The 26,012-nt window shown below is 34.3% G+C and overlaps 1 non-coding gene across 1 annotated transcript; it reads right to left on the bottom strand.

Moving 5' to 3' along the window:
• Positions 1-18,466: 18,466 nt before the first annotated feature.
• On the bottom strand, positions 18,467-18,573 carry LOC139903137 (small nucleolar RNA R71). Its single transcript, XR_011777980.1, has one exon. It is a non-coding gene; the product is annotated as a small nucleolar RNA R71 (small nucleolar RNA).
• Positions 18,574-26,012: the final 7,439 nt, after the last annotated feature.

The following is a 26,012-nucleotide window of genomic DNA, read 5'->3' as shown; positions in this document are numbered from 1 at the left end:
AAGTATGTTCAAAATATATTTACAACACTTTTAATATATTTTGATGTTTTAAGTTTATTAAGTCAGCTGTCCTCGTTAGTAACCTACAACTAGTTGTCCACAGTTAGATGTACAGAAATAAATCGATAAATATTATCTTGAATCAATCCACGACCCAGTGTATACGTATCTCAGTATTGATCACAACTCAAACTATATATATTTTGGAATCAACCTCAACCCTGTATAGCTAACTCCAACATTCACATATAGAGTGTCTATGGTTGTTCCGAAATATATATAGATGTGTCGACATGATAGGTCGAAACATTGTATACGTGTCTATGGTATCTCAAGATTACATAATATACAATACAAGTTGATTAAGTTATGGTTGGAATAGATTTGTTACCAATTTTCACGTAGCTAAAATGAGAAAAATTATCCAATCTTGTTTTACCCATAACTTCTTCATTTTAAATCCGTTTTGAGTGAATCAAATTGCTATGGTTTCATATTGAACTCTATTTTATGAATCTAAACATAAAAGTATAGGTTTATAGTCGGAAAAATAAGTTACAAGTCGTTTTTGTAAAGGTAGTCATTTCAGTCGAAAGAACGACGTCTAGATGACCATTTTAGAAAACATACTTCCACTTTGAGTTTAACCATAATTTTTGGATATAGTTTCATGTTCATAATAAAAATCATTTTCTCAGAATAACAACTTTTAAATCAAAGTTTATCATAGTTTTTAATTAACTAACCCAAAACAGCCCGCGGTGTTACTACGATGGCGTAAATCTAGTTTTACGGTGTTTTTCGTGTTTCCAGGTTTTAAATCATTAAGTTAGCATATCATATAGATATATAACATGTGTTTAGTTGATTTTAAAAGTCAAGTTAGAAGGATTAACTTTTGTTTGCGAACAAGTTTAGAATTAACTAAACTATGTTCTAGTGATTACAAGTTTAAACCTTCGAATAAGATAGCTTTATATGTATGAATTGAATGATGTTATGAACATCATTACTACCTTAAGTTCCTTGGATAAACCTACTAGAAAAGAGAAAAATGGATCGAGCTTCAATGGATCCTTGGATGGCTCGAAGTTCTTGAAGCAGAATCATGACACGAAAACAAGTTCAAGTAAGATCATCACTTGAAATAAGATTGTTATAGTTATAGAAATTGAACCAAAGTTTGAATATGATTATTACCTTGTATTAGAATGATAACCTACTGTAAGAAACAAAGATTTCTTGAGGTTGGATGATCACCTTACAAGATTGGAAGTGAGCTAGCAAACTTGAAAGTATTCTTGATTTTATGAAACTAGAACTTTTGGAATTTATGAAGAACACTTAGAACTTGAAGATAGAACTTGAGAGAGTTCAATTAGATGAAGAAAATTGAAGAATGAAAGTGTTTGTAGGTGTTTTTGGTCGTTGGTGTATGGATTAGATATAAAGGATATGTAATTTTGTTTTCATGTAAATAAGTCATGAATGATTACTCATATTTTTGTAATCTTATGAGATATTTCATGCTAGTTGCCAAATGATGGTTCCCACATGTGTTAGGTGACTCACATGGGCTGCTAAGAGCTGATCATTGGAGTGTATATACCAATAGTACATACATCTAAAAGCTGTGTATTGTACGAGTACGAATACGGGTGCATACGAGTAGAATTGTTGATGAAACTGAACGAGAATGTAATTGTAAGCATTTTTGTTAAGTAGAAGTATTTTGATAAGTGTATTGAAGTCTTTCAAAAGTGTATAAATACATATTAAAACACTACATGTATATACATTTTAACTGAGTCGTTAAGTCATCGTTAGTCGTTACATGTAAGTGTTGTTTTGAAACCTTTAGGTTAACGATCTTGTTAAATGTTGTTAACCCAATGTTTATAATATCAAAAGAGATTTTAAATTATTATATTATCATGATATTATGATGTACGAATATCTCTTAATATGATATATATACATTAAATGTCGTTACAACGATAAACGTTACATATATGTCTCGTTTCAAAATCATTAAGTTAGTAGTCTTGTTTTTACATATGTAGTTCATTGTTAATATAATTAATGATATGTTTACTTATCATAATATCATGTTAACTATATATATAACCATATATATGTCATCATATAGTTTTTTACAAGTTTTAACGTTCGTGAATCACCGGTCAACTTGGGTGGTCAATTGTCTATATGAAACCTATTTCAATTAATCAAGTCTTAACAAGTTTGATTGATTAACATGTTGGAAACATTTAATCATGTAAATATCAATCTCAATTAATATATATAAACATGGAAAAGTTCGGGTCACTACAGTACCTACCCGTTAAATAAATTTCGTCCCGAAATTTTAAGCTGTTGAAGGTGTTGACGAATCTTCTGGAAATAGATGCGGGTATTTCTTCTTCATCTGATCTTCACGCTCCCAGGTGAACTCGGGTCCTCTACGAGCATTCCATCGAACCTTAACAATTGGTATCTTGTTTTGCTTAAGTCTTTTAACCTCACGATCCATTATTTCGACGGGTTCTTCGATGAATTGAAGTTTTTCGTTGATTTGGATTTCATCTACCGGAATAGTGAGATCTTCTTTAGCAAAACATTTCTTTAAATTCGAGACGTGGAAAGTGTTATGTACAGCCGCGAGTTGTTGAGGTAACTCTAGTCGGTAAGCTACTGGTCCGACACGATCAATAATCTTGAATGGTCCAATATACCTTGGATTTAATTTCCCTCGTTTACCAAATCGAACAACGCCTTTCCAAGGTGCAACTTTAAGCATGACCATCTCTCCAATTTCAAATTCTATATCTTTTCTTTTAATGTCAGCGTAGCTCTTTTGTCGACTTTGGGCGGTTTTCAACCGTTGTTGAATTTGGATGATCTTCTCGGTAGTTTCTTGTATAATCTCCGGACCCGTAATCTGTCTATCCCCCACTTCACTCCAACAAATCGGAGACCTGCACTTTCTACCATAAAGTGCTTCAAACGGCGCCATCTCAATGCTTGAATGGTAGCTGTTGTTGTAGGAAAATTCTGCTAACGGTAGATGTCGATCCCAACTGTTTCCGAAATCAATAACACATGCTCGTAGCATGTCTTCAAGTGTTTGTATCGTCCTTTCGCTCTGCCCATCAGTTTGTGGATGATAGGCAGTACTCATGTCTAGACGAGTTCCTAATGCTTGCTGTAATGTCTGCCAGAATCTTGAAATAAATCTGCCATCCCTATCAGAGATAATAGAGATTGGTATTCCATGTCTGGAGACAACTTCCTTCAAATACAGTCGTGCTAACTTCTCCATCTTGTCATCTTCTTTTATTGGTAGGAAGTGTGCTGATTTGGTGAGACGATCAAATATTACCCAAATAGTATCAAAACCACTTGCAGTCCTTGGCAATTTAGTGATGAAATCCATGGTAATGTTTTCCCATTTCCATTCCGGGATTTCGGGTTGTTGAAGTAGACCTGATGGTTTCTGATGCTCAGCTTTGACCTTAGAACACGTCAAACATTCTCCTACGTATTTAGCAACATCGGCTTTCATACCCGGCCACCAAAAATGTTTCTTGAGATCCTTGTACATCTTCCCCGTTCTAGGATGTATTGAGTATCTGGTTTTATGAGCTTCTCTAAGTACCATTTCTCTCATATCTCCAAATTTTGGTACCCAAATCCTTTCAGCCCTATACCGGGTTCCGTCTTCCCGAATATTAAGATGCTTCTCCGATCCTTTGGGTATTTCATCCTTTAAATTTCCCTCTTTTAAAACTCCTTGTTGCGCCTCCTTTATTTGAGTAGTAATGTTATTATGAATCATTATATTCATAGATTTTACTCGAATGGGTTCTCTATCCTTCCTGCTCAAGGCATCGGCAACCACATTTGCCTTCCCCGGGTGGTAACGAATCTCAAAATCGTAATCATTCAATAATTCAATCCACCTACGCTGCCTCATATTCAGTTGTTTCTGATTAAATATGTGTTGAAGACTTTTGTGGTCGGTATATATAATACTTTTGACCCCATATAAGTAGTGCCTCCAAGTCTTTAATGCAAAAACAACCGCGCCTAATTCCAAATCATGCGTCGTATAATTTTGTTCGTGAATCTTCAATTGTCTAGACGCATAAGCAATCACCTTCGTTCGTTGCATTAATACACAACCGAGACCTTGCTTTGATGCGTCACAATAAATCACAAAATCATCATTCCCTTCAGGCAATGACAATATAGGTGCCGTAGTTAGCTTTTTCTTCAATAACTGAAACGCTTTCTCTTGTTCATCATTCCATTCAAATTTCTTCCCTTTATGCGTTAATGCAGTCAAGGGTTTTGCTATTCTGGAAAAGTCTTAGATGAACCTTCTGTAGTAACCAGCTAGTCCTAAAAACTGTCGTATGTGTTTCGGAGTTTTCGGGGTTTCCCACTTTTCAACAGTTTCTATCTTTGCCGGATCCACCTTAATACCTTCTTTGTTCACTATGTGACCGAGGAATTGAACTTCTTCCAACCAAAATGCACACTTTGAAAACTTAGCGTACAATTCTTCCTTCCTCAATACTTCTAACACCTTTCTCAAATGTTCACCGTGTTCTTGGTCATTCTTTGAGTAAATAAGTATGTCATCAATGAAAACAATGACAAACTTGTCAAGGTATGGTCCACACACTCGGTTCATAAGGTCCATGAACACAGCTGGTGCATTAGTTAAACCAAATGGCATGACCATAAACTCGTAATGACCGTAACGTGTTCTGAAAGCAGTCTTTGGAATATCATCTTCTTTCACCCGCATTTGATGATACCCGGAACGTAAGTCAATCTTTGAATAAACAGACGAGCCTTGTAGTTGATCAAATAAGTCGTCGATTCTCGGTAGTGGGTAGCGGTTCTTGATGGTAAGTTTGTTCAACTCTCGGTAGTCGATACACAACCTAAATGTACCATCTTTCTTCTTGACAAACAAAACAGGAGCTCCCCACGGTGATGTGCTTGGTCGAATGAAACCACGCTCTAAAAGTTCTTGTAATTGGCTTTGCAGTTCTTTCATCTCGCTGGGTGCGAGTCTGTAAGGAGCACGAGCTATTGGTGCAGCTCCTGGTACAAGATCTATTTGAAATTCAACGGATCGATGTGGGGGTAATCCCGGTAATTCTTTCGGAAATACATCGGGAAATTCTTTTGCAATGGGAACATCATTGATGCTCTTTTCTTCAGTTTGTACTTTCTCGACGTGTGCTAGAACAGCATAGCAACCTTTTCTTATTAGTTTTTGTGCCTTCAAATTACTAATAAGATGTAGCTTCGTGTTGCCCTTTTCTCCGTACACCATTAAGGGTTTTCCTTTTTCTCGTATAATGCGAATTGCATTTTTGTAACAAACGATCTCCGCTTTCACTTCTTTCAACCAGTCCATACCGATTATCACATCAAAACTCCCTAACTCTACTGGTATCAAATCAATCTTAAATGTTTCGCTAACCAGTTTAATTTCTCGATTCCGACATATATTATCTGCTGAAATTAATTTACCATTTGCTAATTCGAGTAAAAATTTACTATCCAAAGGCGTCAATGGACAACTTAATTTAGCACAAAAATCTCTACTCATATAGCTTCTATCCACACCCGAATCAAATAAAACGTAAGCAGATTTATTGTCAATAAGAAACGTACCCGTAACAAGCTCCGGGTCTTCCTGTGCCTCTACCGCATTAATATTGAAAACTCTTCCACGGCCTTGTCCATTCGTGTTCTCCTGGTTCGGGCAATTTCTAATAATGTGGCCTGGTTTTCCACATTTATAACAAACTACATTGGCATAACTTGCTCCGACACTACTTGCTCCGCCATTACTCGTTCCGACACCATTTGTTCCTTTCGTTCTATTAACCCCTGGTCCGTAGACCTCACACTTCGCCGCGCTATGACCATTTCTTTTACACTTGTTGCAAAATTTGGTGCAGAACCCCGAGTGATTCTTTTCACACCTTTGGCATAGTTGCTTCTGATTGTTGTTGTTGTTGCGGTTATTATTGTTGTTGGGATGATTGTTGTAGTTGCTGTGGTTGTTGTTGTTGTTGTTGTTGTTGTTGTTGTTGGGCCGTTTGTTGTAGTTGTGATTGATGTTGCGATTGTTGGGATAATTGTTGCGATTATTGTTGTAATTGCTGTTGTTGTTGTATTGGTGATTCTTATCACCGTTTTCCTCCCACTTTCTTTTGACTTGCTTCACATTGGCCTCTTCAGCAGTCTGTTCTTTAATTCTTTCTTCAATCTGGTTCACTAGTTTGTGAGCCATTCTACATGCCTGTTGTATGGAGGCGGGCTCGTGTGAACTTATATCTTCTTGGATTCTTTCCGGTAATCCTTTCACAAACGCGTCGATCTTCTCTTCCTCATCTTCGAATGCTCCCGGACACAATAGGCACAATTCTGTGAATCGTCTTTCGTACGTGGTAATATCAAATCCTTGGGTTCGTAACCCTCTAAGTTCTGTCTTGAGCTTATTGACCTCGGTTCTGGGACGGTACTTCTCGTTCATCAAGTGCTTGAATGCTGACCACGGTAGTGCGTACGCATCATCTTGTCCCACTTGCTCTAGATAGGTATTCCACCATGTTAACGCAGAACCTGTGAAGGTATGCGTAGCGTACTTCACTTTGTCCTCTTCAGTACACTTACTTATGGCAAACACCGATTCGACCTTCTCGGTCCATCGTTTCAATCCAATCGGTCCTTCGGTTCCATCAAATTCCAAAGGTTTGCAGGCAGTGAATTCTTTGTAGGTGCATCCTACACGATTTCCTGTACTGCTAGATCCAAGGTTATTGTTGGTATGTAGCGCAGCCTGTACTGCGGCTATGTTTGAAGCTAGAAAAGTACGGAATTCTTCTTCATTCATATTCACGGTGTGTCGAGTAGTCGGTGCCATTTCCTTCAAAATAGTTAAATGGAACAAGTTAATCATACAGAATATTAAGAGTAGTTAATAGTATTTCGTAGCATAATATGAACTCATTTATAAAAGCTTTTTCTTCATATTAGCGTTTTATAAGTTTAAATTCGGGTAGTACCTACCCGTTAAGTTCATACTTAGTAGCTAATATACAATTCAACTACTACAATTCTATATGAAAAACTGATTATAATAATATTTCGCGTTCAAACTTTTATACAATATTTTACAAACTTACAATACCGCTTATTTTACATAAAGCATGAAATATAGCACACAATAACTTTGATACAAGATAGTTGTGAAGACAATTCTAGCTAGTACACAAGTCGTTCAGCAAAGGCAATAAAGACACGTAATTCATACGTCCAGAAACAAGTCATGCATTCTGGTTTTACTAGGACTACTTCCCATCCTTGGTCTTGTGCAACATAACCGTTATGGCCGTTGATAAGACAGCGTGTTGTAACGTCATCAAAGGGACGAGGGTTACGTAATGTCCAACAGTCCCGTAATAATCTAAAAACCTCATTTCTTACCCCAATTACCGACTCCGTCACTTGTGGAAACGTTTTGTTTAATAGTTGTAGCCCGATGTTCTTGTTCTCACTTTGGTGAGAAGCGAACATTACTAATCCGTAAGCATAACATGCTTCTTTATGTTGCATGTTAGCCGCTTTTTCTAAATCACGAAGTCCAATATTCGGATATATTGAGTCAAAATAATTTCTTAACCCGTTGCGTAAAATAGCATTTGGGTTCCCCGCAATATATGCGTCAAAGTAAACACATCGTAACTTATGGGTTTCCCAATGTGATATCCCCCATCTTTCAAACGAAAGTCTCTTATAAACCAAGACATTCTTGGAACGTTCTTCGAATGTCTTACAAACTGATCTCGCCTTAAATAGTTGTGCCGAAGAATTCTGGCCGACTCTAGACAAGATTTCATCAATCATGTCTCCGGGTAGGTCTCTTAAAATATTGGGTTGTCTATCCATTTTGTGTTTTTAAACTGTAAAATAGACAAGAGTTAGATTCATAAAAAAATACTTATTAATACAAGCAATTTTTACATATATCATAAAGCATAAGAACACTATATTCCATACCACACGAATACAACTATCTTATTCCGACTCGCTCGTTTCTTCTTCTTCGGTTTTGGTTCGTTTTGCTAAGTTTCTAGGGATATATGATGTTCCCCTAATACAAGCCGTCGTTGTCCACATTGGTTTAGAAAAACCTGGTGGTTTAGAGGTTCCCGGGTCATTGTTACAACTTAAGGACTTCGGGGGTTGACGATACATATAAAGTTCATCGGGGTTGGAATTAGATTTCTCTATTTTTATGCCCTTTCCCTTATTATTTTCTTTAGCCTTTTTAAATTCAGTTGGGGTAATTTCTATAACATCATCGGAATTCTCGTCGGAATCCGATTCATCGGAGAATTGGTAATCCTCCCAATATTTTGCTTCCTTGGCGGAAACACCATTGACCATAATTAACTTTGGTCGGTTGGTTGAGGATTTTCTTTTACTTAACCGTTTTATTATTTCCCCCACCGGTTCTATTTCTTCATCCGGTTCCGATTCTTCTTCCGGTTCCGATTCTTCTTCCGGTTCCGACTCTTCTTCCGGTTCCTCTTCGGGAACTTGTGAATCAGTCCACAAATCATTCCAATTTACATTTGACTCTTCATTATTATTAGGTGAGTCAATGGGACTTGTTCTAGAGGTAGACATCTATCACATAATATCAAACACGTTAAGAGATTAATATATCACATAATATTCATATGTTAAAAATATATAGTTTCCAACAAAAATGTTAAGCAATCATTTTTAAAGAAAACACGGTCGAAGTCCAGACTCACTAATGCATCCTAACAAACTCGATAAGACACACTAATGCAAATTTTCTGGTTCTCTAAGACCAACGCTCTGATACCAACTGAAATGTCCCGTTCTTATTGATTAAAAACGTTCCATATTAATTGATTTCGTTGCGAGGTTTTGACCTCTATATGAGACGTTTTTCAAAGACTGCATTCATTTTTAAAACAAACCATAACCTTTATTTCATAAATAAAGGTTTAAAAAGCTTTACGTAGATTATCAAATAATGATAATCTAAAATATCCTGTTTACACACGATCATTACATAATGGTTTACAATACAAATATGTTACATCGAAATCAGTTTCTTGAATGCAGTTTTTACACAATATCATACAAACATGGACTCCAAATCTTGTTCTTATTTTAGTATGCAACAGCGGAAGCTCTTAATATTCACCTGAGAATAAACATGCTTTAAACGTCAACAAAAATGTTGGTGAGTTATAGGTTTAACCTATATATATCAAATCGTAACAATAGACCACAAGATTTCATATTTCAATACACATCCCATACATAGAGATAAAAATCATTCATATGGTGAACACCTGGTAACCGACAATAACAAGATGCATATATAAGAATATCCCCATCATTCCGGGACACCCTTCGGATATGATATAAATTTCGAAGTACTAAAGCATCTGGTACTTTGGATGGGGTTTGTTAGGCCCAATAGATCTATCTTTAGGATTCGCGTCAATTAGGGTGTCTGTTCCCTAATTCTTAGATTACCAGACTTAATAAAAAGGGGCATATTCGATTTCGATAATTCAACCATAGAATGTAGTTTCACGTACTTGTGTCTATTTTGTAAATCATTTATAAAACCTGCATGTATTCTCATCCCAAAAATATTAGATTTTAAAAGTGGGACTATAACTCACTTTCACAGATTTTTACTTCGTCGGGAAGTAAGACTTGGCCACTGGTTGATTCACGAACCTATAACAATATATACATATATATCAAAGTATGTTCAAAATATATTTACAACACTTTTAATATATTTTGATGTTTTAAGTTTATTAAGTCAGCTGTCCTCGTTAGTAACCTACAACTAGTTGTCCACAGTTAGATGTACAGAAATAAATCGATAAATATTATCTTGAATCAATCCACGACCCAGTGTATACGTATCTCAGTATTGATCACAACTCAAACTATATATATTTTGGAATCAACCTCAACCCTGTATAGCTAACTCCAACATTCACATATAGAGTGTCTATGGTTGTTCCGAAATATATATAGATGTGTCGACATGATAGGTCGAAACATTGTATACGTGTCTATGGTATCTCAAGATTACATAATATACAATACAAGTTGATTAAGTTATGGTTGGAATAGATTTGTTACCAATTTTCACGTAGCTAAAATGAGAAAAATTATCCAATCTTGTTTTACCCATAACTTCTTCATTTTAAATCCGTTTTGAGTGAATCAAATTGCTATGGTTTCATATTGAACTCTATTTTATGAATCTAAACATAAAAGTATAGGTTTATAGTCGGAAAAATAAGTTACAAGTCGTTTTTGTAAAGGTAGTCATTTCAGTCGAAAGAACGACGTCTAGATGACCATTTTAGAAAACATACTTCCACTTTGAGTTTAACCATAATTTTTGGATATAGTTTCATGTTCATAATAAAAATCATTTTCTCAGAATAACAACTTTTAAATCAAAGTTTATCATAGTTTTTAATTAACTAACCCAAAACAGCCCGCGGTGTTACTACGATGGCGTAAATCTAGTTTTACGGTGTTTTTCGTGTTTCCAGGTTTTAAATCATTAAGTTAGCATATCATATAGATATATAACATGTGTTTAGTTGATTTTAAAAGTCAAGTTAGAAGGATTAACTTTTGTTTGCGAACAAGTTTAGAATTAACTAAACTATGTTCTAGTGATTACAAGTTTAAACCTTCGAATAAGATAGCTTTATATGTATGAATTGAATGATGTTATGAACATCATTACTACCTTAAGTTCCTTGGATAAACCTACTAGAAAAGAGAAAAATGGATCGAGCTTCAATGGATCCTTGGATGGCTCGAAGTTCTTGAAGCAGAATCATGACACGAAAACAAGTTCAAGTAAGATCATCACTTGAAATAAGATTGTTATAGTTATAGAAATTGAACCAAAGTTTGAATATGATTATTACCTTGTATTAGAATGATAACCTACTGTAAGAAACAAAGATTTCTTGAGGTTGGATGATCACCTTACAAGATTGGAAGTGAGCTAGCAAACTTGAAAGTATTCTTGATTTTATGAAACTAGAACTTTTGGAATTTATGAAGAACACTTAGAACTTGAAGATAGAACTTGAGAGAGTTCAATTAGATGAAGAAAATTGAAGAATGAAAGTGTTTGTAGGTGTTTTTGGTCGTTGGTGTATGGATTAGATATAAAGGATATGTAATTTTGTTTTCATGTAAATAAGTCATGAATGATTACTCATATTTTTGTAATCTTATGAGATATTTCATGCTAGTTGCCAAATGATGGTTCCCACATGTGTTAGGTGACTCACATGGGCTGCTAAGAGCTGATCATTGGAGTGTATATACCAATAGTACATACATCTAAAAGCTGTGTATTGTACGAGTACGAATACGGGTGCATACGAGTAGAATTGTTGATGAAACTGAACGAGAATGTAATTGTAAGCATTTTTGTTAAGTAGAAGTATTTTGATAAGTGTATTGAAGTCTTTCAAAAGTGTATAAATACATATTAAAACACTACATGTATATACATTTTAACTGAGTCGTTAAGTCATCGTTAGTCGTTACATGTAAGTGTTGTTTTGAAACCTTTAGGTTAACGATCTTGTTAAATGTTGTTAACCCAATGTTTATAATATCAAAAGAGATTTTAAATTATTATATTATCATGATATTATGATGTACGAATATCTCTTAATATGATATATATACATTAAATGTCGTTACAACGATAAACGTTACATATATGTCTCGTTTCAAAATCATTAAGTTAGTAGTCTTGTTTTTACATATGTAGTTCATTGTTAATATAATTAATGATATGTTTACTTATCATAATATCATGTTAACTATATATATAACCATATATATGTCATCATATAGTTTTTTACAAGTTTTAACGTTCGTGAATCACCGGTCAACTTGGGTGGTCAATTGTCTATATGAAACCTATTTCAATTAATCAAGTCTTAACAAGTTTGATTGATTAACATGTTGGAAACATTTAATCATGTAAATATCAATCTCAATTAATATATATAAACATGGAAAAGTTCGGGTCACTACAGGTTATAATACCATCTGGGTTATCGTTGACCGACTTACCAAATCTGCTCATTTCCTAGCTATGAAGGAAACTGATACGATGGAGATACTTGCTCAACTGTACATCAAAGAAGTTGTGTCTCGTCATGGTGTACCCTTATCGATTATCTCAGATCGCGATCCCCGTTTTGCTTCCAGATTTTGGCGTTCTTTGCAAGAAGCCTTGGGAACTCGTCTCGACATGAGCACCGCGTATCACCTGCAGACCGACGGTCAGAGCGAACGAACGATTCAGACTTTAGAGGACATGTTGTGTGCCTGTGTTATTGACTTCGAAAAGTCTTGGGAAAGGCATTTGCCGTTAGCCTAATTCTCTTACAACAACAATTATCACTCAAGTATTAATGCCGCACCTTTTGAAGCGTTGTATGGCCGCAAGTTCCGTTCTCCTATTTGTTGGGCCGAGATAGGCGAAGTGCAAATCACCGGACCCGAGATAGTCCATGAAACGACGGAAAAGATTGCCCAGATTCAAGCGAGACTTAAGACGGCCCGTGATCGCCAAAAGAGTTATGCCGATCTTAAACGTAAGGACTTCGAATTCAACGTGGGTGACCGTGTGATGTTGAAAGTCGTACCTTGGAAAGGTGTGATCCGATTTGGAAAGCACGGAAAGTTAAACCCGCGATACATTGTCCCTTTCAAAATCTTGGAACGTGTTGGACCAGTAGCTTACCGTCTGGATCTTCCAACTCAATTGAGCGCAGTTCATCCTACCTTTCACGTATCAAATTTGAAGAAGTGTCTTGCTCCACCGGAACTTATCATACCCCTGTAAGAACTTATGATTGATGACAAACTCTATTTCGTGGAAGAGCCTGTCGAAATTATGGACCGTGAGGTCACAACTTTGAAACGCAACAAAATTCCGATCGTCCGAGTTCGATGGAATGCCAAACGAGGACCTGAGTTTACTTGGGAACGAGAGGATCAAATGATGCAGAAGTATCCTCACCTCTTCCTGACTTCAACACCTACCTCAGCTTAAATTTCGGAACGAAATTTCCATTAACAGGTGGGTAATGTAACGACCCGGCTTTTTCGACTTGTTTCTGTGCCTTGTGATTTTAGCAAAACTGCGTATTTGTGCGTACTGTGCTACTTTATACTCTGGAACCTTTATATACATGGTTTACTTTCATTTATATGTTAAAACGTGCCTTAGAGTATGTAGGATACTTAACTTGATCACCGGAAGCCTTATTGACCGTTAGTGTCACTTGACGTTACGAACAAACTGCGAACCGCGCACACGGTTAACTTTTGTCATAATCGGAATATTATGACTACGAAATATTAATTATTATTTTATAATAATAATTACTTGGGTTTTTGTATGCTTAATTATGCGCAGTAATTTAATTATGCTTACTAGTTAGTCTTGTTGGACTTTCTACCTTATTGGACTTAAGCCCACCCTACTCTAGCTAGTAGTCCATTTAATTAGCCCACTTATTAATTACTAGTGACCCAATAATAAGTAAGACAAATGCCCATTTATTAGAGGGAACATACTACCATTTATGTCAAGTATTATCCTTAATGTTGCATGGGATCCTAACATAAGCACCAACTTTAGACAACCATTAACCAAAAAGCAAACTTTTGTCCCCCCTCCAAATTTCGGCCACCACCACCACCCTCACCCCTCATTTCCTATAAATACCACCCTTATTCCATCCATTTAACACTTGCTCTCATTTGTATTTCGCACATACTTACTCTCTTATTTCCTTTCTAGTATTTCTCACTCTAAAACTTGTAAGTTTTTGATTTTTCTTCTTCTTCTTCTCCTTTCTTTTTCGTGATCATCATCATTCTTTAAAAGATCAAGCTTTTTAGCTTTGATCTTGATTACATCTTGTAGATTCAAGCATGAATCCTTCAAGAACATGGAAGATTCAAGCTTTTTAGCTTTGAATCTTCACCTACTTTATAGATCTACATCTTTTTAGCTTTAATCTTGTTATTTTGTTATAAAGATTCAAACTTGTGTTTGTAATCTTCATGTAACTTAAAGATCCAAGCTTTATGCTTCAAGATCTTCAAGAACTACCAAGATGCAAGCTTTCTAGCTTGGCTCTTCATATCTTTTGTTGAATCTAAGTTTTCTAACTTATGATCTCATTATTTTGTTATAAAGATCAAAACTTGTGTTTATGGTCTTCAAATAACTTAAAGATCTAAGCTTTATGCTTCAAGTTCTTCAAGAACACTAAAGGTTCAAGCTTTCTAGCTTTGTGACCTTATAACTTGTACGAAAGGGATCCAAGCTCTCTAGCTTAGGGTTCCATTACTTCATTTGATTTAGATTGTGTTAATACTTGTTTGATTGAAGTAAAGTTTGTAGCTTTAGTTGTAAATGTAACTTGTAATTGTGTTAAGACTAAGGATATGATGTAACCTTGGTTCATCATCCATCTAAGACTCTTAAATGAGTTGTGTTATTACTTGGTCTTAACATATTGTGTATTGATGGTATAATCTGGGTCAAAAGTGATGCTAAACCATCAACGAGTTGTACACTTGAAGCTACAAGCATCAAGGATGAGAACCGTGATGAGCATCAAGCACCAAGAACCTCACCGGAGCACTTGTTGACTGTTTTTCGGGATCTTATCAGTAACCTGGGCTACTGTAAAGTTTATTTTCAGTTAGTTCGGTTCGAGTAGATGATTTTCCGTTTAGGCCTCGTCTTAATCCGAGTTACGGTTTAGGATTTATGGCCCTCCGAAATTCACTACGCCCTTGTAACATTTTGCTGAAATTTCTGACCTACTCGCACTTAAACTGAGGCCACAGTCAAACGAAGACGAGTTAGGTTCTAAAAATTGGTCAACAGTTAGAGGACTCACATACGGAGCCATATCCACTGACTACACATCTTTTCGATTTACGTAGAGGTCGTAGCAGCTGATCCAAGTCAGCCTATTGTTTTGACCTCTATACTTGATTAACTTACTTAGCTTTTATGATGATGAATGATGATGATGATGACACTTAAACTTATTTTATGCACTATTAGAACTTATAAAGACAACCTACTGATCTAGTAACCTTTGATTTAGGTTGACGACCTTTCGGACCGACTTACTACTTGCATACTTTCATTACCGACTTTACCGCTTTTATCACTGTGAGTTATAGCTTCCCTTTTTACTTATACTATTTTTGGGACTGAAAATACATGCGCTTTTTATGTTTTACTTACTTGACACGAGTACTTAAACTTTACATATGTGTGGGTTATATAACAGCATAAAGATTCCCCTTAGCACGGTAATGTTTAATCATTGGTTTTTGAACCGGTGAACGCGAATATTAGATATGGATCCATAGGGTTTGACATCCCCACTTGGGCTAGTCGCGCTAGCATTTAACGGGTGTTTAATACTTCGAGGACATGCGCACTCGCCATGTGTACTTTTAGGGGGTGATATTTATATTTACGTTAAGTCTAGTTACCATGTGCCCACGGTTACACATATACTTTTCATACTGTTTTGAAACATTGAAATCTCGTGGTCAATCTTATATTACTGTTACAACTTAAACTATAATTCACCAACATCATTGTTGACATTTTTAAGCATGTTTTCTCAGGTGCTTAGAGGTTTGTTGCTTCAGCTGTTAGACTTGATATTAAGGACCTGCTGTGTTAGATTTCCACTGCATTACTTAGAGATGTCTCAATCATGAAACTTTTATTTTGCATTCGCAACTTATGTTATTTGAATAATGGCTTTGTAATGACCTCTGTGTCACATTATCTTTTGTAAACACTATGTTTTTATGAATGAAAACTGGTTTTCAAACAGCATGTAGTACTTGACCGTGTAAAGATCCTGTTGTTGACGAATCGTACACGATGGTTTTGTACGGGGCGTCACAATATATATTTATAATTTAAAGTTTAATTTAAGTTTAATAATAATTGGGTTATTGTAAGCAATGTTTTAAGGTTTTGTAAGTCTGAACTCTGTCCGTGTAACGCTACGCGATTAATCATCACTGTAAGCTATGTTCTTCCTTTTTAAATTAATGTCTTGTAACTAAGTTATTATTATGCTTATTTGAGCCAAAGTAATCGTGATGTTAGACTAAATATTAAGACGGGGTTATTAGATTTTGTACCATAATTAAGGTTTGGACAAAAGACCGACACTTGTGGACATTGGACTATTGACTATTAATAGATAGGGGGTATTGTCTAATCGAATGACAACTCATTAGAATCTGTCGAACCTATCTTCAAATTAGTTAATCTAATAATTATTAAAATGATTATGTATGTTCTATTTAGTGACGTTTATACGACATCATTTACGATCATTTAATTAATTATTCGGGTTGGGTAATTGATTATTCATTCTGATCAAGTGGGTAAATTAATATTCATATCTCATTAAAACAGGGGTGGATTACATACAAGGATAATTGGTGTAATTGTTAACAAAGTATTAAAACCTTGGATTACACGCAGTCGATAACCTGGTGTAATTATTAACAAAGTATTAAAACCTTGTTATAGTTCGAATCCCTAATTAGTTGGATTATTTGACTTCGAGAATAAGGTTAATTTGACGAGCATTTTATAATTATGACCGATGGACTATTATGAACAAAAACCAGATAGGAATCAAATAAACCAGGACAAAGGACAATTAACCCAGGTAACAATTAATTAAAATCAAAACGTCAAACATCATGATTACAGAAGTTTAAATAAGCATAATACTTTTATTTCATATTTCATCGTACCTTTATTTACTGTCATTTTAATTACTGCAATTTAATTTATCGCAATTTAAATTCTGTCATTTATATTATCGTCATTTATCTTTACGCTTTATTTAAAATCGACAAACCGATCATTAAACGGTAAAAACCCCCTTTTATAATATATATATATATATATATATATATATATATATATATATATATATATATATATATATATATATATATATATATATATATATATATATATATATATATATAAATATGGTTTTAAAAATATAGCGTTAAACTTAGCTAGTTCCCTGTGGACGAACCGGACTTACTAAAAACTACACTACTGTACGATTAGGTACACTGCCTATAAGTGTTGTAGCAAGGTTTAGGTATATCCACTCTATAAATAAATAAATAACTTGTGTAAAATTATATCGTATTTAATAGTATTTCGCAACAAAAATATAACTATTTCGTATACGCTGCTGCACACATCAAGTATTTCGATTAGGTACACTGCCTATAAGCGTTTCGCTTTGGCATTTTAGGACATAGAATTTTCTTTATTTTCTTTAAAATTTCGACGGAAAAATTATTTTAAGTGGTTAAATTGATAGACATCCAAAATTTTTTGGTTCGTAGTAATAGTTGGATTTGTTAGTGGCGAGTTGTGGGCTTCCGATTTAAAGGGTCCTGGCTACCTGCTGCATCTATCGGCTATTCGAAACGTGGACAAAATCAGAAAATTCTATTAATTTGATAACTTATATAATTTTTATCTTTTATAACTAATAGGATATTCAGTGAATGCACCGAGCAAAACGTTCACCACCTTTCATACGTTCACCACCTGTAACTCGATCAAGACATCTAGTCAATATAATCGCCGTTGATTTTTCTTTAGAATCGTCATCTAGTAATCCAAGTACTCCAATTCAAAATCCTGATAATCCATTTTTTTGAACCCAACCTCACAATTGAGAATCCGGAGGATATTCAGGGACAATTCAGAGATCCTGAACCACTAATCATTCCTCCTAAACCACAAATCACTCATCCAAAGATTGTCGAGGAAGAAACCATTAAATCAGAATCTTCTAGTGATTCGTATTCAACAAATTCAATTATGGAAGTAACTGAACCTCTAAGTATGGAAGACCGAATGAGAGCCACACGCACGGGCCAAGGTTACGCCATTATTAAGCCAGATATTAATGCGCCAGATTATGAAATCAAAGGACAAATCCTACACATGGTAACTAATCAATGCCAATATAGTGGTACGCCAAAAGAAGATCTAAACGAACATCTTCGAACCTTTAATAGGATCTGTACTCTATTTAAAATCAGAGAAGTTGAGGATGAACAGATCTATATCATGTTATTTCCCTGGACTTTAAAGGGAGAAGCCAAAGATTGGTTAGAATCGTTACCTGAAGGGGCGATTGACACATGGGATATTTTAGTTGAGAAATTTCTTAAACAATTCTTTCCGGCATCTAAAGCTGTGAGACTTCAAGGAGAAATTGTTACGTTCACACAGAAGCCAAATGAAACATTATATGAGGCGTGGACAAGATTTGGAAAGTTGTTGAGAGGATGTCCTCAACATGGTTTAGACACTTATCAAATAGTACAAATATTCTACCAAGGATGTGACATTACTACACGCAAAGACATCGATATAGCAGCTGGTGGTTCCATTATGAAGAAAACCGCAACTGAAGCTTACAAAATTATTGATAACACTGCTTCCCACTCACATGAGTGGCATTAAGAAAAAGATATCGTTAGATCATCTAAAGCGGCTAGAGCCGATTCTAGCCATGACTTTGATTCCGTTTCTGCAAAAATAGATGCTTTCGAGAGACGAATGGAAAAGATGAATAAAGATATTCAGGCAATACGAATCAGTTGTGAGCAATGCGGTGGACCACACTTAATGAAAGATTGTCACATTGAGCAAACCATGGAACAACGTGAGAATATTTCCTACATGAACCAAAGGCCGGGAAATAATTATCAAAATAATTATCAACCGCCAAGGCAAAACTTCAATCGAAATCAAAACATTCTTTACAATCCAAATGGACCTAACAATAACTCGTACAACCAACAGGGTCCGAATAACCAACCAACTCAAAACAACACTTTCAATCAACAAAGACCTAGCTTGTATAAACCACCACAACAAACCGAAGAGAAAAAGCCAAATCTGGAAGAAATGATGGCAAAGCTAATGGAATCTCAAACACAATTTATAACATCTCAAACCCAAACAAATGAGAAGTTTGATCAGTCATTAAGAACTCAACAAGCTTCCATTTTGAATCTAGAAAAACACGTAGGTACTCTTGCTAGCATGATGAATGAGAGGGAACAAGGAAAGCTACCGAGTGATACTGAAGTAAATCCTCGAAATGAGAATGTTAATATGGTGTCAACAAATTCTGAAAAACCAACACAGAAGATGGGAAGGTTTTAGATGTGAGTAACAATGAAGAAGTTACAACACCACCACCACCCGAGTATGTAAAGCCAGTGGTGGCACCATACAGACCACCCATCCAGTTTCCAAGAAAAGGAGTTGAGTATGAGCAAGTAATATGTAATAAAGTTTGTGATACCTTTGGAAAGAAGAAAAAGAATAAGAAAGTGCAAGAAACAAAAACCGTAAAAGTAAAGACAGTTCCACCAAAACCTCCACCCAGGGTGGGAGATTCAGGTGAATTTATTGTTCCTTGTCTACTTAGTGATTGTGTCATGTATGATGCACTAGCAGATTTAGGTGCGAGTGTGAGTGTTATGCCTCTTTCATTATATAAGAGATTAGGAGTAGGTGAGTTAAGTCCAACGGAAATGAGTGTCCGACTCTTTGATCAAACCATTAGGCACCCAGTTGGAATTGCAGACAACCTACCCATTCAAGTAGGTAATTTAACCTTTCTAGTCGAATTTATTGTCATTGACATAGAAGAGGACCCAAACATTCCTCTAATTTTAGGTCGACCATTCTTAGCGTCCACCGGGGCGTTATTTAATGTAAGAGAGGGTAGAATGATACTTAGTAATGATGAAAAATTGATCACCTTTGTGATTCGAAAGACTAAATCTCCACTAACCAAAACCGTTGAACAAACAAAAACGATTGGTAAGAACCATGTTGTTTTACCAACTCCAACGGTAGTGCTTAACAATAATAAAATGCCTAAGTGTGGGGAAGATGAAGTAACACCTAATGATGACCTGATAACAAAGAACCCCATTATTGATACAAAATTAAATGACCCCGTTATTAATAATTCAATGAAGAAACTTATTAAACGGATTCACGATGCTAGAACCAAGGGGAACTTTAAGTTATGTAACTAGTTAGTATCCAATCTATCGCCTAAAGAAAAGGTAAAACTAGTTGAATTTGTGGATATTACACAAGAATCCGACCAATGGCTTAAAGCAAAAGTCACAGATATGCAAGTTGATTATGGTCCAAAAGAAATTGACGATGAAGTTAATCACAATTTTGACACCACAGCTACCTAAGTGTGGGGAGATTCAAATGTTCTAAAAGGAGAACGCTGTCTAGAGTTAGTTGTTCTATTCTCGTGTAGTTTCGAGAATGGAATCCGATTGGTCTTTTCCACTAGCAGACAATAAAGAACTAGTTTTCTCCCCCCATTCTGAATTTTTTTTGTTTTGTAGGTTTTGTATGAAATTAATATGCATTTTTAAATTTAATTTTTGTGTGAATTTAAAAACAAAAATTACTTTATTTCATTAAGTTTAAAAAATGATTTCTAAAATTCATCGTAAATTGAAGACTAGGTCATGGAACCGAAATTGCTTTACCCGAGGGCGGGGCGACAAATTTTGTTATCATTATTTTTAATGTCATTGATCTAAAGTATACCAAAAAAATTTAAAAAAAAATCTTTGCTTTTAAAACAATCGCTTTTTAAAACGACAGAGTTTAAATTTTGTCGAGGGACGGACTAGGTAAACATACCGAAACTACCTAAAGTAAAAGGAAACAAAATTTTAAAAAAATTATTCATTTAAATTGTTTTAAATAACTAAAGATTTTATAAAAAAATAATAATAAAAATATTATGTATGTTTGTAATTTATCTTATGTACAAAAAAGGGTAAAACAACGCACTTTCAAAGACTGACATTAAGTTCAGCAAAAGCTACTAATTTTGACGACAAGACGCAAAATATCAAATGTGATATAAAATAATATGTTTGCAAACTCGGTATTTTTAATCATTTTTCTACACTAATCACCCTCATGAATTTAAATTTTTACTGATTTCTTGCAAATGAGGGCATTGCAAGATCTCAAATGTGGGGAAGGATTATAAATTCTCTCGGGTTTACACTTAGTTTAATTGCCAAATTTTGTGAAAATTTGAAAAATTTTCAACTAAATGAATTCAAAATCATGTTTATACATATTTATGAATGATAAAACTAGGTGATTGATGTGGTGAAACTATACCTTTATTTTTGAACGGATTTGAGTTGTTTTGTTACACGAATTGATTTATTGTATATATGTTGTTTTAATGAATTCGGGTTGTTTTCACACATATATAGGCAACTAGTCCTATCCGCATAGTTTAGTTTTATAGGTAAATCCGATTCGTTCCACAGGGAGATGGAGTGATTAATGGTTTTTTAATAGTCTTTGAAGTTAAACTAATTTAAAGGGGGTTTTAATTAGGAATTATATAATATAACAATAATGAAAAATAACTTAATTAAACTAACTTACTTGATAAATAAAATTACAAGATTACAGGATTTATAATCATTAAATTAAAAGTGAACTAAATGAAATTATACTATTTATGATAAAACAATTGTATTACTGAATGGTAAAACAATAACTTGCAATAAAACTAAATGATTAGGAATTTGTTTTAACCAATAAAATAAAATACAAATTATTTAAATTAACTAAATAATAAGTTTTAATTAAATTAAAGATGAATGAAAGGAAATTATAGTAATTAAACTAATTATAAATTAAATACTTTAAAGTAATAATAAATATTACTTTAATTAAAACTTGGAATTAAACAAAATTCGTAACAATACTGTATTTATACATACGCGTTTCGCGTATATATATACGCCTTCCGCGTATGTTTTGCAGATACGCATTTCGTGTGGAAGTATACACGATCCGCGTTATGTTATATTCAATGTGACAAAACAGTACATATTAAGACTGAAGGAGGTTGATTTATATTTTAATTTTTCTGAATAATAATACGTAAAAATAATAATAATAATTTGCAATATATAAATGAGAGTGTTCACTTAAATGTTTCACCTCTAGATCCATGGATTGTTTTGAATTTAAGCCCTATTAAAATGTTTTAATATACAACTTTATATTTTCTTTCGAATATATAAAGTTTCAACTAACTAAATTAAATCTAATTTTCATTTGATCTTATTTAGATAGTTTACTATTCTCAAGTATTTAAATTGAGACCAAACCCAGTTTTAACTTTCGCCAAAACCCAAATCATAACGGTTTCCCTTTTTACAATTTCACTATTATATAATTAATGATATTACCCAAACCACCGAACTTTATTTCTAAATTAGTGTTAATAAATTATTCATAAGTTCGTCTAAATCATTTTTAATGTTAAAGCTTAATTTATATAAATAAAAATAACTTTCGTTATTTGAATCTAATAAATTAAGTGACAAGGGTTAAATATCTAAGTACATAATAATGGTTCTTTTAATTAGGCTCACTATTAAAAATACTTAAGTTACATTTTAATATTTACAAATGATAACAATCCATTTCACTAGGGCTCTACATTTAAGTAAATACTATGGAAACTTAGCTACTCATTATACTAAGGTAAACATAAAAATATAAGTATACAAACATAATAATAAAGATAAAAATTGATAACGATAATTTTATTAGAATAAACTTACGAAAATCTTCACTTTCATTAACTTCAAATGTAGAAAATTACAATAACAACACCCTTGCACTCGAACAATAATACCCTTAATCACGAACAATACACCCTTAATATTAAAACTATCCTAATTCTTGAAACTTGAAATTAATTGGAACTGAAAATAAAAATGACACGGAGTACTTGAAATAACAAAGACACTTGTAAAAATAATTTTTGATATCTCTCTGTTCTCTCTCTGTATATCCCTTCTTGTTAATAGTACTCGTATATATTAAAAACTGAGTAGTGGTAAGTGAGGATATACACATGCTTTGTATTGGTGGATTCCTCTGTAAAGCTGGGCAAAGTATACATATTTTAATAAAAAGTAACCGGCCCATGTGTAGATCCAATCTGAAGTTGGTCAAAACATTACGCGATCCGCGTAGATGAGCACACGTTCCGCGTATGTGTAAAATGGAATCTTAAATTGGTCAAAACATTACGCGTTTCGCGTAAGGTATTACGCGATCTGCGTAAGAGTAAACGGCAGTTTTTTTTATTTTTATCTTTACTTTTGTTCTCTGTTGACCCCTCTGTTGACGTACATTGATTTGGAGCTTTCATTTAAACTCTTTTTCTTCGATCATCTTGAACTTGCATGTTTTTCGTCTTTTATTCTTGATTTCGGATAAACATTTTCTCGATATATAATTGGTTTAAATTCGTCGTTTATCATCTTTTCTTCCAACTTTAACATGTGTATTTCTTTCGTTGCTTTTCTCGTAAAATGTGAATCTAATGTCCTTGTAAACGATAAAAGAATATGAAATATAAATGATATTGCGTCGAAATATATGTATGTTTATAGGAATATCAAAATACCCCACACTTGAACGTTGCTTGTCCTCAAGCAATAACAGTTTTTAATAATAATCGAAATGTTTGTAATACAACATTCCACATGAATCACACTTTTTTTTTCCTTCTTTTTTTTGTAACACACACACCACACGAATTGAAAACACACGCTTTATGAAACACATTGGAAACACTACACAATATTTATTGGATCACACGCACACTACACGAAATGAAATTCTGACAACAGAAACAAAGTTGAAACTCGTGATTAAGGTTTAAAAATTTGGATCCTTAGGGAAAATTGGACCTTGTGAAAACGTTTTATGATTTTTTTAAAATGTCATGCTAGTTTTTAAACTAGACACGTTTTCCAGTTTTAACCTCAAATTCCGGTTGAGGGTAACTGAAAACCGAAGCCTCAGTCGGCGAGTAGCAAGCTATCCGCCCCCATGATTGTAGTATCATGGAACTCTTTACCTGGCGCCCCCTGACGCGATATTTCTATCGGTCTTTTACGACAATTTGTACATTTCAATTCAAGGGTTAAAACTGCAAAGACTAAGCTATCGCGCGGGACAGATCCTGCTCCAGCTTATACACCGTAATCGGTCTTGCACTGGATAGCGACTCGGATTTACCCTACCAAGTTTATTTTCGGGTTTGAAAGTTCAAGACTTTCTCTTCCCACGGTACTTTTATATCGTGATATGATATTAGTATGAAATGATATAGTTTAGGAAGTATGCTATACCAAGTAAAACGACGTTCAGAAGACTTTACTTCCTTTAAGGATGGACTTGATTCATCCTTTATTACTCGCATCAATGGATACTCAGATTTATACATTCCAAAGCAATGATATCTGCAATAAACTTCATAGAAACACGTGATAAATGGTTCTAAACATATGGTTTTATAAATTCTGTTATACTTGGTATTCTTTTATATGTTTTAATCAAATAAACTTATGTATTTTTAATGTATGGAGACGATAATTTCGGTTTTTTTTACACCTAATCTTTAATCGCTCATAATTACCTTAAAAATTGACTAGATATATTTGTTTAAAAATTTTCAAAATTTTCGTAAAAACCACCAAGTTATAAGTTCTCGAGAATTTATATATTCCCACCCCACACTTAAGATTATGTAATGCCCTTATTACATAAAACTAGATAAAATGTATAAATTTGAGGGGACAAAAAGTGTAAAGGTAGTTAGAACTTCCTTGGTTAAAAATTGAAGATCGTAAAATGATTATCGTATGATCATATCCAATCCCTTTTATCACAATAATACTTTCGTTTTTCGTTATGTCGAATATCTCATCATCGTAAGTACCTGTCAACAAATATGTTAATCACATACAAGATGGGATTGTACTTCAGTAGTACAAAATTTTTACCCCACACTAAATTTTTTTATTTATTTTTTTATAAATAAAAGTAAAAGAAAATATTTAACACACAATATTAAAATTATTTTTTTACAAACAAGACAATAAAATAAATTGTTTTAAAACTAGAACTAGAAAAACGGCCATATTCGGCCTCCTTGATTTTCTTCTTCCTGTTGCTGACGCTGCTGCTGTTCATTTTGGCGTTGTTGTTCATAAAAATGCCGATAAGCTTCCTGACTGGCAGCTATAGAAGCATTGGAGTCATAAGGTGGATGGAGAGGATCACCGGGTGCTTGCCATGGGGTGTATGAGGGAAAAACTGAAGGTGCGTAATTCTGTGGGTTAGCTGCGTATAGATATGCCTGATGATGTGCCCACTCAAGTTGTGCTCCCTGGCCCCTTTGATCATATAGGATGTTTTCTAAAATATTACCCTGATCTAGTTGGGTTTGCCTCACATCCCCTAATTGCCATGACAAACTAGTATACTGATCTTCTGATCTCTTTCCCCAATTTTCATATGAGTTCCTTACATCTAAACTCAATGAATTAAATGAATTCTGTAACATATAGAAATCAGAAGTACCTACATTAGATGAACTAGCCTGATCTGGTTGTCTCCGTCTTCTCCTAGTTTCTCGCTCGGGTTCATCATCTTCTTCCATAGGAGCGGGAGAAACAACTTCTTGTCGTCTTAAACTACGTACTCCACCCCTCACTTGTATAGCTTTTGCCATCTTATACACCTCCAATCCTAGAACTCTAACACCTTGATCTACCGGTATGATTGGATGTACGAATTCACTCGGATCGAGTCCGAACCAGTTTCCTAAACAAGTGATATAGTGACCCCC

This window comes from Rutidosis leptorrhynchoides, chromosome 3, assembly GCF_046630445.1.
Source record: "Rutidosis leptorrhynchoides isolate AG116_Rl617_1_P2 chromosome 3, CSIRO_AGI_Rlap_v1, whole genome shotgun sequence".
Taxonomy (NCBI): Eukaryota; Viridiplantae; Streptophyta; class Magnoliopsida; order Asterales; family Asteraceae; genus Rutidosis; species Rutidosis leptorrhynchoides.
The sequence above is the reverse complement of the archived record's forward strand: the minus strand, read 5'-3'. Positions and strand labels throughout refer to the sequence as shown.